Source organism: Pygocentrus nattereri, chromosome 19, assembly GCF_015220715.1.
Source record: "Pygocentrus nattereri isolate fPygNat1 chromosome 19, fPygNat1.pri, whole genome shotgun sequence".
NCBI lineage: Eukaryota > Metazoa > Chordata > Actinopteri > Characiformes > Serrasalmidae > Pygocentrus > Pygocentrus nattereri.
The window spans coordinates 7340354-7352488 of record NC_051229.1 but is presented as its reverse complement, the minus strand read 5'-3'; positions in this window follow the sequence as shown (position 1 = coordinate 7352488).

The window sequence follows — 12135 nt, the reverse complement described above, 5'->3', positions numbered from 1 at the left end:
TTCTGCTCGAGTATTTGAGCATGAGTAATCGCTCCCTGGCCGGTGCCAAAAGCTAAGCTAAAGCTAATCTTTGCTGTTAGGGTCGATCTAGCTGTGTGACTTGCTTCTGGCTCTCTTTTGTCTGGACACAGTGACATTTTCCAACCACACTGGAGCTGTAAGTGAACTAAATACCCCTGAGAGGACCTCCAACCAGCCCTCGTAAACACCATCCACCGGCAGAACCTACAATTTCAGCCTTTTTCTTCTCTTCCCTCCCTCGCTTTCTCTCCACCCTGCCTCCCCTCCTGCTCCTACTTCCCTCACTCTTTTTGTCATGGGCACGGAGGCATGAAAATGGTCTCCCAAATGGGGATAATTAGAGAGGAACGGCCCTGCCCCGTCTGCCTAATCAACTCACACAACAATCGGTGGATTGTTCCGGAAGGCTGGTGACACAAAACCTTGTCCTGCAACATTTGAGCAGTAATTAGCAAGCACTTACTGTCATGCATGTCAGATGTGGTTATGGCGTGAAGTGGATCGGAACAGCGCCTATGCAGAGGTGTGCGCACAAAAAGGCATTCACAGAAACTCACTGCAGGGGAAAAAAAAACTTAGCAAGTCAAAGCGCCTTAAACGCAGCCAGTAAATGTAATGTTCGTTATTGCTGAGAATAATCGAAGATTTTTCAACTTATTTCTGGAAGTTTAAACTCGTTCTAAGTACATTTTACCCAGTTAAGTAATAAAACTTAATGGGGAATCCCACTGATTTTCCAAAAATACTGTATAATACTACTGTTAAAGTCAAGCTTCAAACTTTGTAGAGAAACGTACTGATTTCCTTACGGTGGTGCTGATAGGAACCAGGGGTCACAATGTCTACAACACAAATCTAGACTTTTTATTCAATACCCAAAACAAGTAAATAAATAAATAAATAAATTCTCAGACTGCATATTCCCAGCCATTTCATGTCATCGCTTTCTGTGAGGGAGCTTTTAGCGGCATTAAATGCTTCGGACGTCTGGTTCCTATCACCACCACTGTAAACAACTCTGACTCAGTTTCTCTACAACAGAGCATTTCACACGGAAGCATTCTGAACATCTTTCCAATTTAATTATGCTGAAATTTTGAAAAAAAAATCCTTTAAATCAAGAAAATCTATCTTCTCCCAGGAATAAGGGAGATTTCCTAGACAAAATGACAGTTAGAGGACATAGAAAGTGCCTTGAATATGCTTATGCACTCTTAAAATGATAGTTCTTTAAGGGTTCTTTAGCGAAGAAAGTGGTTCAATATAGAGCCACGAACACTCAAAGAACTCCTTGCATGATTAGTGTTTCTTGCATTGTTAAACGGTTCTGTAGATTGATGGCGAATGTGCTGAAGATGGTTCTATATGTGGTTCTGTATATAAAAGGGTTCTCCTATTGTTATGATGTCATGTCTGTAACAATAGAAGACCCCTATTTGGTGATACATAGAACCCTTTTCAAAACCATATGCAACACGTTTTCCATCAATCTAAAGAATGCTTTCATGATGTAAAGAGCCTTTTAATTATGCAGAGTTCTTTGAGTTCTATATAGAACCACTGGCTTTACTAAAGAACCCTTGAAGAACCATGTTTTTTGAAGAGTATACTTAAGTTTCATAATAAGAAGTACTGGACAGTGCAGTGACCTTGCGCATTGCACTCAAATGCTAGCTTGCAGGGAAAGTGTCCATACATAGTCCACCCTTGACCACATCTCCTCTCTCACTCTGGCACCAGAACCCACAAAGTGAATTCCTAAAATCCGTTCTGCATCCAACACAAACAAGCCTCTTGTTGATTTATTTACCTCTCCAAACCCTATTCTTTGTGAATTAATCTCTACCGCACTGGCTACGGTTGCAGTTATAACACAAACCCGCACAAACACATAAATATTTCCTAGCGCCGACCCCCTCCTGACCAGAGGTTCAGCTGAAAGTATTTATCTCTGCTGGGCTCTCCGTTTGTTTCCCTTTTGAAGCTTTCACAAAAGCGCTCTGCATGCAGGACCAAACCTCAAGTCATGGCTCCAGCGCTCAGTTCTCATTAGAAACACAGATAATTTCTGTGATCATAAAGCAACATCTGCTCTTCTTATGGAATGTAATGAGGATATATTGGGGGACTGGGCTAGCCCACAGAAAATGCTCATTGTCATCCTAATGATTTGCTTTGGGGCTTGATGATACTGGCAGATTGATGTAGATTAAAGGTGCGGTGTGTAAGATTTAGTGGAATCTCGCAGTGATGGTTACAGACTGTAACCAACTGAATACCCCTCCCTCACCCTTCCCTTTCCAAGCGTGTAGCAGAACCTATGGTGGCTGTCTTGTTTTCTACCGTCGACTGTCCTGATATTGCTTGCCTTCTTCATGTTTTCGCCATTTTGATTGTGAGGATTCTTGCTTTTTCATGAGCTAAATAGTAAGTATGATCCTCCATTTGAGGATCGCATTTCCTCCTCTGATTCTTCATATTCCTTCCAACCACCAACTTCAAGCAGCTGCTTCAGTGTAAGAGCGTGGAAGGCGCTCTCTGGAGGCAGCTTTCGGTCCATCCACAGTTGGCTACTGTAGAAAAATGGTTGGAAGAGGACCCGTTCCCTGTGTGGATATGAAAGACTCTTTCTAAGCTAGCAAAAACACAATATCATAGCATGTGAGACGCTAATGAAAACATGGTTTTGTATGCTATGTTCCCTTCCTGCTAATAGATCCCCTTTAATCTTACACAGTGCACCTTTAACAGACTCTTCCATTTCTCAGTGTGAGAACAGACCTGCTTTGGTGTTCAAAATCAGAATCTGCTCTTCTTCCTTCGATCCAACCTAAAACTCTTGTTAGCCAAATGGAGGCTCAGAGCACGAGGCGCTATGTCATGCTAGCGACATTTAAGCCATACATGGTATTTGCCTTTTAGTGAAAAGTCAATTTGACCATTTTTTTCTTTTACCACAAATGTAGCCGATAAGTCTGATGTCTGTAGGTTTGCTTCTTTAGTTTTTAGCTAACTAACAAGTCCTTTAGCTAGCTAACAAGTCAACCCTCCTGCTATTAAAACTAGCATGGGTCAGCATAGCAGGTGACCAGAGAAACCAGCAAATGTTGGATGCTAGCATGCTTGTTAAACAGTATGACCATGTGGGAGACCAGCTAAACCAGCACTAGACCAGTGTAGACCAGCATGGAATTCAAGCTGTTCTGTTTTTTTCAGCAGAGCCACTAATTAGCATTGCGCAAGCTGCATGCATAAAGCATCACACATGCCGTGAAAGTGTCTCATAGACAAGTGTTAAAAAGACAAACAAGCCTATTCAAGATTGCAGAACAATTCAACACAGTGGCTGTTGCCAACTACTTTAGCCTCATAGCTCCAGTGCAAAACTTTAGACACCAAACATGTCTTGGTTGATCAACTAAATATTGGATAAGAAGGAAGTTGCGTCCAAAAAAGAATAAAAACCTTAAAACAATCACAGCTTGTGTTAGCAGCTAAGCTAGAAAGCTACTTTTCAGTGCCAGTATCTACCGCTGACTCACCTTGCAGGCCTGAAGATCATTCAAATCATTATAGCATTAATCACTAAAGAGCCAAACACTCTGACCAGACAGAGGCAAACAGTCCAGCTTCTGCTCCAAACCCAATCAATGGTCATATGGCTTTGCTTCCTCCTCAGCCTTTCAGATAACCAATAAAAGAGCCGCTACTCGGCTGGTCTGATGGTCTGAGAGCCAAACTGAGACGCCATTCCTGCATGTTGCATATCGTTGTCAGTCATATTTTCTTTTCAATTCGTATGAATTGAAAAGAAAATAGTATATTTGTTTAAATTCATCCCAGACACTCCAGCTATCTTAACCAACGCTGTCTCCACTAGCTTTGTATGTTTTACTAGTTTTACCCCATAATCAATATTAATTTAAAATGTGGTAAAATCTTTAATGTTTGATAGAAAATTATACTGACACTAGATACTACAGGACAAAACATTCAGGATTATTTTGGAATTGAAATGACACCAGGAACGTTGTTGCTATGTGTTACCCTTGGCTAGTCTTGCTGAGTATAGTCTAGTCTAGAGAAAGTATAGTCTGAAAGGACCAAATGTGATCTACTCAGTAAAAAATACACACTGGGGGACGACTTTTCAAACTTTTGGTGTTGGATTCTGGCCACAAACATGGCCAGAAACAAAAAAACCCGGCAAACAAGTTCCTTAGTACGCATTCTTTTAACATCTGCTGTGCAATCAATAGCACAAGCAAAAGCTAGCTAATGGACCTGTGTCCCATGCAAAAGGTTGTTTGTTTGTTTTTGGTGGACTTTTCAGTCATGCTAACTTACATCCATGAGTAAACAAACCATGCATTTAAAACAGATACAAATCCAATCAGTCAGGCCACTTCAGGAGGAGGTTTGAGCCACATTATAGCAGCATAAACACATTCTTCTCTCCAAGACACATCTGAGAACTAGAAACCCTCCCAGCACAATGAAACCCCTCCCAGCACAACTGAAACCCCTCCCAGCACAACTGAAACCCCTCCCAGCACAACCAAAACCCCTCCCAGCACAACTGAAACCCCTCCCAGCACAACCGAAACCCCTCCCAGCACAACTGAAACCCCTCCCAGCACAACCGAAACCCCTCCCAGCACAACCGGAACCCCTCCCAGCACAACCGAAACCCCTCCTAGCACAGCCGAAACCCCTCCCAGCACAACCGAAACCCCTCCCGGCACAACTGAAACCCCTCCCAGCACAACTGAAACCCCTCCCAGCACAACTGAAATCCCTCCTAGCACAGCTGAAACCCCTCCCAGCACAACCGAAACCCCTTCCAGTACAACTGAAATCCCTCCCAGCACAACTGAAACCCCACCCAGCACAACTAAAACCCCTTTGAGGACAACAGAATCCCCTTCCAGCTCAGCCGAAGCCCCTCCCAGCTCAGCCGAAGCCCCTCCCAGCACAACCAAAACCATTTCTAAGACAACTGAAATCCCCCCCATGGGTTGCTGTCTATTAAAGTTAACAAGCACACCATCGCCTCCTACTGTGAGCTCTGCCTTTGCGGGTGGTGGACTGGTTTAGAAATTTTACTCTCACTTTGTTGTCAGGAGGATAAGCGGCGTAGATTTTGTGTGTGTGTGTGTGTGTGTGTGTGTGTGTCCGTCCAGGCGTTCTTCTGATGAAATGGCCATGCAAGGCTGGGCACAACACAGTCCTTCAGACTAGCTCTACCACTTACCACTGCCCAGATCTCTACTCAATAACTGTTCCAGAAGCATCTTGTGTGGTTTCTGTTTCTGAAAGGAGCAGTAATATTTGTAAGGACTAGAGTCTCCGAGCTCAGTCTCTTGGCAGCAACTGAAAAAGTAACACTGTATAACTTTGAGGGAGAGAGGAGAAACACAAAGACAAAGAGAGGGAGAGAAAAAAAGTAGGTGAAAGAAGGAAAAAGTCAAAGAAAGACAGAGAGAGATATAAAGAGTGAAAGGAAGAGTGAGAGAGAAAGAGACAGAATAAGAAGGAGAGAGAGAGAAATAGAGAGAGAAGAAAAGATTGATATAAAGAAAGATAAATGCTTGTGGTGAGTTTGAGGGTTGAGAGACAGAGAGAGAGAGAGAGAGAGAGAGAGACAGAAGAAGAGAGGGTAAGGAGGCAAGAGAGATGGAGAACAAGTGGGAGAGAGATACGAAAGCTCTGAATAGCTGAGGTCAGTCTGATAGTCAGAGAGAGTGGCGGCCCCAGTAGGGAGGGTGTTATCTGACCTGAAGGACCTGGAGGTGCCACTTCCCTGCCTGATTAGATCTGTGTGCAGGAATGTCTGGTTTGTGATGGTGGTCAGCAAAATGACAGACCAAAGCCTTCCTGCTGTATGTCTAATGAGTCACGTGGGCAGTCTGCTGGTCAGAGAAAGCATTGTTACCGGACTGGAATAATGACTAGAGTAGAGGTAAAAGCAGCCTAGCAAAAACAAATTTAGTAAAAACAGCATCATGTCTAGTGCACTTCTTCCCTCTAGAACTGCAGTGGAACTTCTTAGTACATCCAGTGTCTATCAGCCTTTATCAAACATCTGCTTACACTTGGTCACTTCATATGTCTTCAGTATCAGGATTATATCTCGATGAGGCCAAGCCACATAAAAATACAAGTGCAAACAAAAGATACATTTAAAACAGATACAAATCCAATCAATCAAACTGCTTCAGGAGGAGGTCTGAGATACATTTGAGCCATATTATAGCAGCATAAACACACCCTTCTCTCCAAGACACATTTGAGAACTAAAAACCCTCCCAGCACAACTGAAACTCCTCCCAGCACAACTAAAACCCCTTTGTGGACAGCAGAAACCCCTCTCTGCACAACCAAAACCCCTTCTAGGACAACCAAAACCCCTCCCAGCACAACTAAAACCCTTCCCAACATAACCGAAACCCCTTCTAAGATAACGGAAACCCCTTCCAGCACAACAGAAACCCCTCCCAACACAACTGCAACCCCTTCTGGGACAAGTGAAAACCCTCTGAGGACAACTGCAACCCCTTTGAGAACAGCTGAAACCCCTCCCAGCACAAAGGAAACTGCTCTCAACACAACCAAAACCCTTTCTAGGACAACGGAAAACCCTCCCAGCACAACCGAAACCCCTCCCAGCACAGCTGAAACCCCTTCAAGCACAAGGTAACCCCATATAGAACAACTGAAACTGGTTCTAGGACAACCAAAACCGCTTCTAGGACCCTTCCCAGCACAACCGAAACCCCTCCCAGCATAGCCGAAACCCCTTCTTGGACAAGAGTAACCCCTTCCAGCACAATAGAAACCCCTCCCAACACAACCGCAACCCCTTTTAGGACAACCGTAACCCCTTTGAGGACAACCAAACAAAACGCAATATTTAATATCGATATGGACAGACAGTACTGTGCAAAACAAATTGCATAATGAGTGGATTCGCATATTCTGTCCCACACAGCAATCGCTTTTCTATCCGACTAACTGGAGATTCATTTGACTACCAGGTTAAATGCATGTGGCTGAAGCCACTTGAGGTGATCAAGTGTAAACTGGTTCTAAAGCTCTAAATTGACATAATGAAGATATATATATATATATATATATATATATATATATATATATATATATATATATATATATATATAAAATGACACAGACTCAACAACAACATTTAATATCACGTTTCAGTATTTACTGTGTCACTCGTTATCTTTATTACAGCCTTCATTCTTTACAGAGGACTCAATTAGAGTTCTTCAAAGAAATCTGCAGGGATATTTTTAATTTTTTCTCCAAAGTTCAGTCTTAGAAGTTATCCAAGTAATCCCAGTTCTCTGTAGCATTTCATCATTTTTTTTGAACTCCAGTTTTGGAAACTCCTGTTTTTTCACTTTGGCTTTCTCCTTCCTCGTGTAAGCAGATTATCTTAAATCTACCCTCTTCAGAAACACCTCCTAAAAACAAAATAACTTGTACTTAATGGCTGTTTTGCCTGGAAATGAAATAAATGAAGGGTGTTCTTTGACTTTTGCACAGTACTGTAGACAAGTAGCTTCACCAGGCCTTCTTCCATAAAAATATCATATATTGGAACTGCAACCAGATCAGATTGCAACCACAAGTAGCACAAATACACAGATCCTTTGTTTAAAGCCTCTTTGCCTCTATATGCACTGTTATGAACACATGTTTAGGAGGCTCTGGGTAATTAATACAGCCACAAAAGCCAGCAATAATGGAGATAAGATCCAGAGAAGGTGTGTGTTCCAATGTTTTTAGAGTCAAATTAACGGCAAACCACTGGAAACTCAGCTTCCTGATAATTCAGCGTAATTACAGGCCTGGGTCGGAAAAAGGGCTCAATATGTGGCTGCGAATCAAAGCTTATGGCAGCTTAAAGCAGGGGGGGAAATCAGCTCCTGGCCCTCAGGCTGATTTCAGCAGGGGGAAAACGAACCGTTTTCTTGCTGTGGTTAGCTAATTAAACACTTTTGTGGGAGCAAACTCTGTGCAGGCGTAGATGCAGTAAAGGTGGAGGGCATGAATGAAATGTCAGGCTGGTCTCAGATGGGGTTGTGCAAGAAAATAATTATGAGCACTTTGCCTAGCCGTCATTCATAAACCTCAATGTCTTTGGGACAAATGGCTCCCATTTCATGTATAAACAGATAGAAAGTAAAGTTTATCCTGCAGTTCTGGGTTTTGGCTGAGGATGATGGCGTGTTTATGCTCTGTTTTTATGGGCATGGTGGGGGAAAAAAAAACACAAAAAAGAAAACCTGGACAGCCTAATGGGAAAAAGCAGCTCATCTACGGAAACAACGCTGGCTCATTCCCCCTGTGCTCCCGGCTGAGAGTCGGGACATTTTTCCACCGCCGACGCCCCTGACGCTCCTCAGCTGCCACTTTGATGAGCTGTAGGCCTTTAACAGAACTGTGACATACATGCTAGTTTGTCCCCACAATGAGTATAGAGTGGTTTCAATGGGGAATTCCACTGTTTGTTTGTTTTTTTTTTAAATTCTGCATAGTTACATGGTTAAGATGTAAACAAAGTCAGTCAGAGTGGTTTGATGTGAAATACGTTCCAGAGTCAGAGTTGTTCACAGTGGTGCTGATAGGAACCAGACATCCAAAGCCTTTAAAAGCTACCTAAGAGGACGTTATTGCAAACAATTTTATAATACAATGGCTTCGAGGTTTAGATGAATGCCTTAATGGAGGACCTGCATGGACCTGCATGGAGGACCCCAATTTTATTTCAGATTTGTCACTATTTTACCGTAAACATTACATATAAATAATTCATCTACATTGTAAACATTCACAACCTATGGAATGGTGGTATGCTTTACACTGCTCCAGCTGGCACTTGCAATTTCATGAAGCTCCTATGCTGATTTTTATGACTACGTGTTTCAGCACTCAGCAGCGCCCCCTCTATCGGTTTATATGGACTAGCATTTGTGTCTGTGCTGTTGTTGCTTCTAGACACTTCCATGTTATAATAATAGCACTTACAAGTGACTGGGGCAGATCTATCAGGGCTGAAATTTCACAAACTGACTTGTGGCAAAGATGACATCCTATGACAGTGCCGCGTTTAAGGTTTGACCTATTCTACTGCCAGTGTTTGTCTACAGAGACACACGTGTTAGAAGCTGAAACATCTGAACTCATTAGGAGGGGTGTCCACATATTTTTGGCCATACAGTGTTTATCCACCTATTTAGCCTACAGCAGTTTAACCCTACCCACTTACACTTAAGTTATAAGGAGTGTTTCAGCTAAGACTGCTTTTGGAATGAGGCATAATATAGGACAGCCAATCCCTCCAGAGATCATTTACATGCCTCAGTCTTAAAGGCACAGTAAAAAAATAGCCTGTTTAATTGTTAGGGATAAGGAGGGGTTGGAAAATTGTCATGTAAAAATGTATCATGACTGTTTTTGGCACATAAACCCACAAAAAATGTTATAAATGGAGTTTAGTAAGAAACTGAAAACACAAAATAAAACACAAGAAGGGCCCTTCAATGTACTTGAAGGTGTGTGATGGCGTGTGATTGCCATGTCAGTGCCTCCCATTTCCTTATTTTCTGTTTACGCCCAGTCTCAATTTCATCTATCAACAAACTCAGCGAGCCAGTCTTAATGGTTCACCATTAAATCTGTCTGTTGTCATGTTTGTCAGGGTTTGCTTACTCTGCTTTCACCGCATCTCTGTCCTTTTCATTCATATTTTTAATATCTAAGTAGTATGTAGACAGGAAAACCTCACAGAGCTTTTGCCACAGTGTCTAAGCCTAGATAGGAATGGACAGGTGATAAATTAAAGGAACAACCTGTATAATTCAGTGGAGAAACATGAGTGCAGGTGCTTTCAGACAGGTGTACTGAATGACACAGTTAAGCAATTAACATCAGACTAAGCTTTGTTACATGTATACAAATGCTGAGCAGACCCAGCTGATCTTGATTTTGGATCAAGATGGCAACAAGAAAAGATCTAAGTGACTTTGAAAGAGGGTTCGTTATTGGACTGGCCAGTGTTTCAATAGAAACAGTGACCTAAAGTGACCTTGGCATTTAGATCTGTGGGAAATACACTATATTTCCAAAAGTTTTCGCTCGTCTGCCTTCGCACGCATGTGAACTTGAGTGACATCCCTTTCTTAATCCATAGGGTTTAATAGGATGTCAGCCCACCCTTTGCAGCTATAACAGCTTCAACTCTTCTGGGAAGGCTTTCCACAAGTGTTAGGAGTGTGTTTATGGGAAGTTTTGACCATTCCTCCAGAAGCGCATTTATGAGGTCAGACAGTGATGCTGGACAAGAAGGCCTGGCTCACAGTCTCCGCTCTAATTCATCCCAAAGGTGTTCTGTCGGGTTGAGGTCAAGTTCTTCCACAACAAACTGGCTCATCCACGTCTTTATGGACCTGCTTTGTGCACTGGTGTGCAGTCATGTTGGAACAGGAAGGGGCCGTCCCAGAACTGTTCCCACAAAGTTGGGAGCATGAAATTGTCCAAAATCTCTTGTTCTGCTAAAGAGTTCCTTTCACTGGAACTAAGGGGCCGAGCCCAACTCCTGAAAAACAAACCCCACACCATAATCCCCCCTCTGCCAAACTTTACACTCGGTACAATGCAGTCAGACAACTACCGTTCTCCTGGCAACCGCCAAACCCAGACTCATCCATCGAATTGACAGATGGAGAAGCGTGATTGGTCACTCCAGAGAACACGTCTCCACTGCTGTAGAGTCCAGTGCCGCCGTTTTACACCACTGCATTCGACGCTTTGCATTGTGCTTGGTGATGTAAGGCTTGGAAACCCATTCCATGAAGCTCTCTACGCTATTCTTGAGCTAATGTGAAGGCCACATGAAGTTTGGAGGTCTGTAGTGATTGACTCTGCAGAAAGTTGGTGACCTCTGCGCACTATGCACCTCAGCATCTGCTGACCCCGCTCTGTCACTTTACGTGGCTGCCATTCCCAATTGCGACCCAATCTTTCACAAATGTTTGTAGCAGTCTGCATGCCAAGGTGCTTGGTTTTTTACATTTTGCACAGTATCCCAGGTTTTTTGGAAACAGGGTTATAGTCAAGTACTCAAAATAAAGAACAATTCTGGGAGTGTATACAGTAATTCCTGGTATATTTTACTGCCCTGCCCTTCAATTTGTAAGAGAAGAAGCAATGGTCCCCTGAAAACAAAGGGCAGCTTCATGTGTCTTCCTGGACAGCCTGGTGCCATACAGTCTTGTAGCACTTTCCTTAGCGCTCGGACTGGTTTACCACAAATGTGCCTGTGAGTGAACAGTCATTGGCGCAGTCACCAACCTGACACAAGGATTCTTCTAATGACTCACGGATGTGGTCAGTACCAGTAGTAGGAGAATGGTTTCTTTCTGAGGAAACAGAAAACTGATGTTTTGTTCACACTGCAGTACAGTCCAGTGATGGTTCAGCATTTTAATGAGGAACAGCCAAGGAAAAAGCCTTCTTGTTCTTAAATGGGAAGGTAAAGCCAGTGAACAGTGGCGTCAAACTTAAACATAGAGCTGCTTGAGAATAACCAACAACACAAGCAACGTGTCTTGTCTGCAGTTTGCTGGCGTGTCCTTTAGTGATCCACAGGGATTTGAGTGAACGCTGCCTATGTTGGGGGACATTAGCCACACAACATTCATCTCTTCTTCTGTTTTGTCCCAGCCGCCAGTCCGTCCCAGTGGTATCTAGCTGGAGCCAAGAGGACCTATGATGTGAAGCTTAGAAGAAACCTGCTTGGATGGATGTAAACAGCTCCTTCAAGATAAAGGGTTATGATTAACCTTAGGGTAAGTGTTTAAGGTTAGCTAGAGTGATTTTAGGTCATTCAAATGTAATTTTGACCATTTATATAGCATGATTTCTCTGAAACAAATTACATTAGCTTCAAAACTTTCATAATGATGTTTGATTTTAATGTTACCGACCTCACTATGCTTCTAAGGTGTCAGGATTTCAGGTTCCGTGGCCTTATGTTCAGCTTTTACCATCATATCTCAATACAGTGCATTAAGGAAACATATGAAA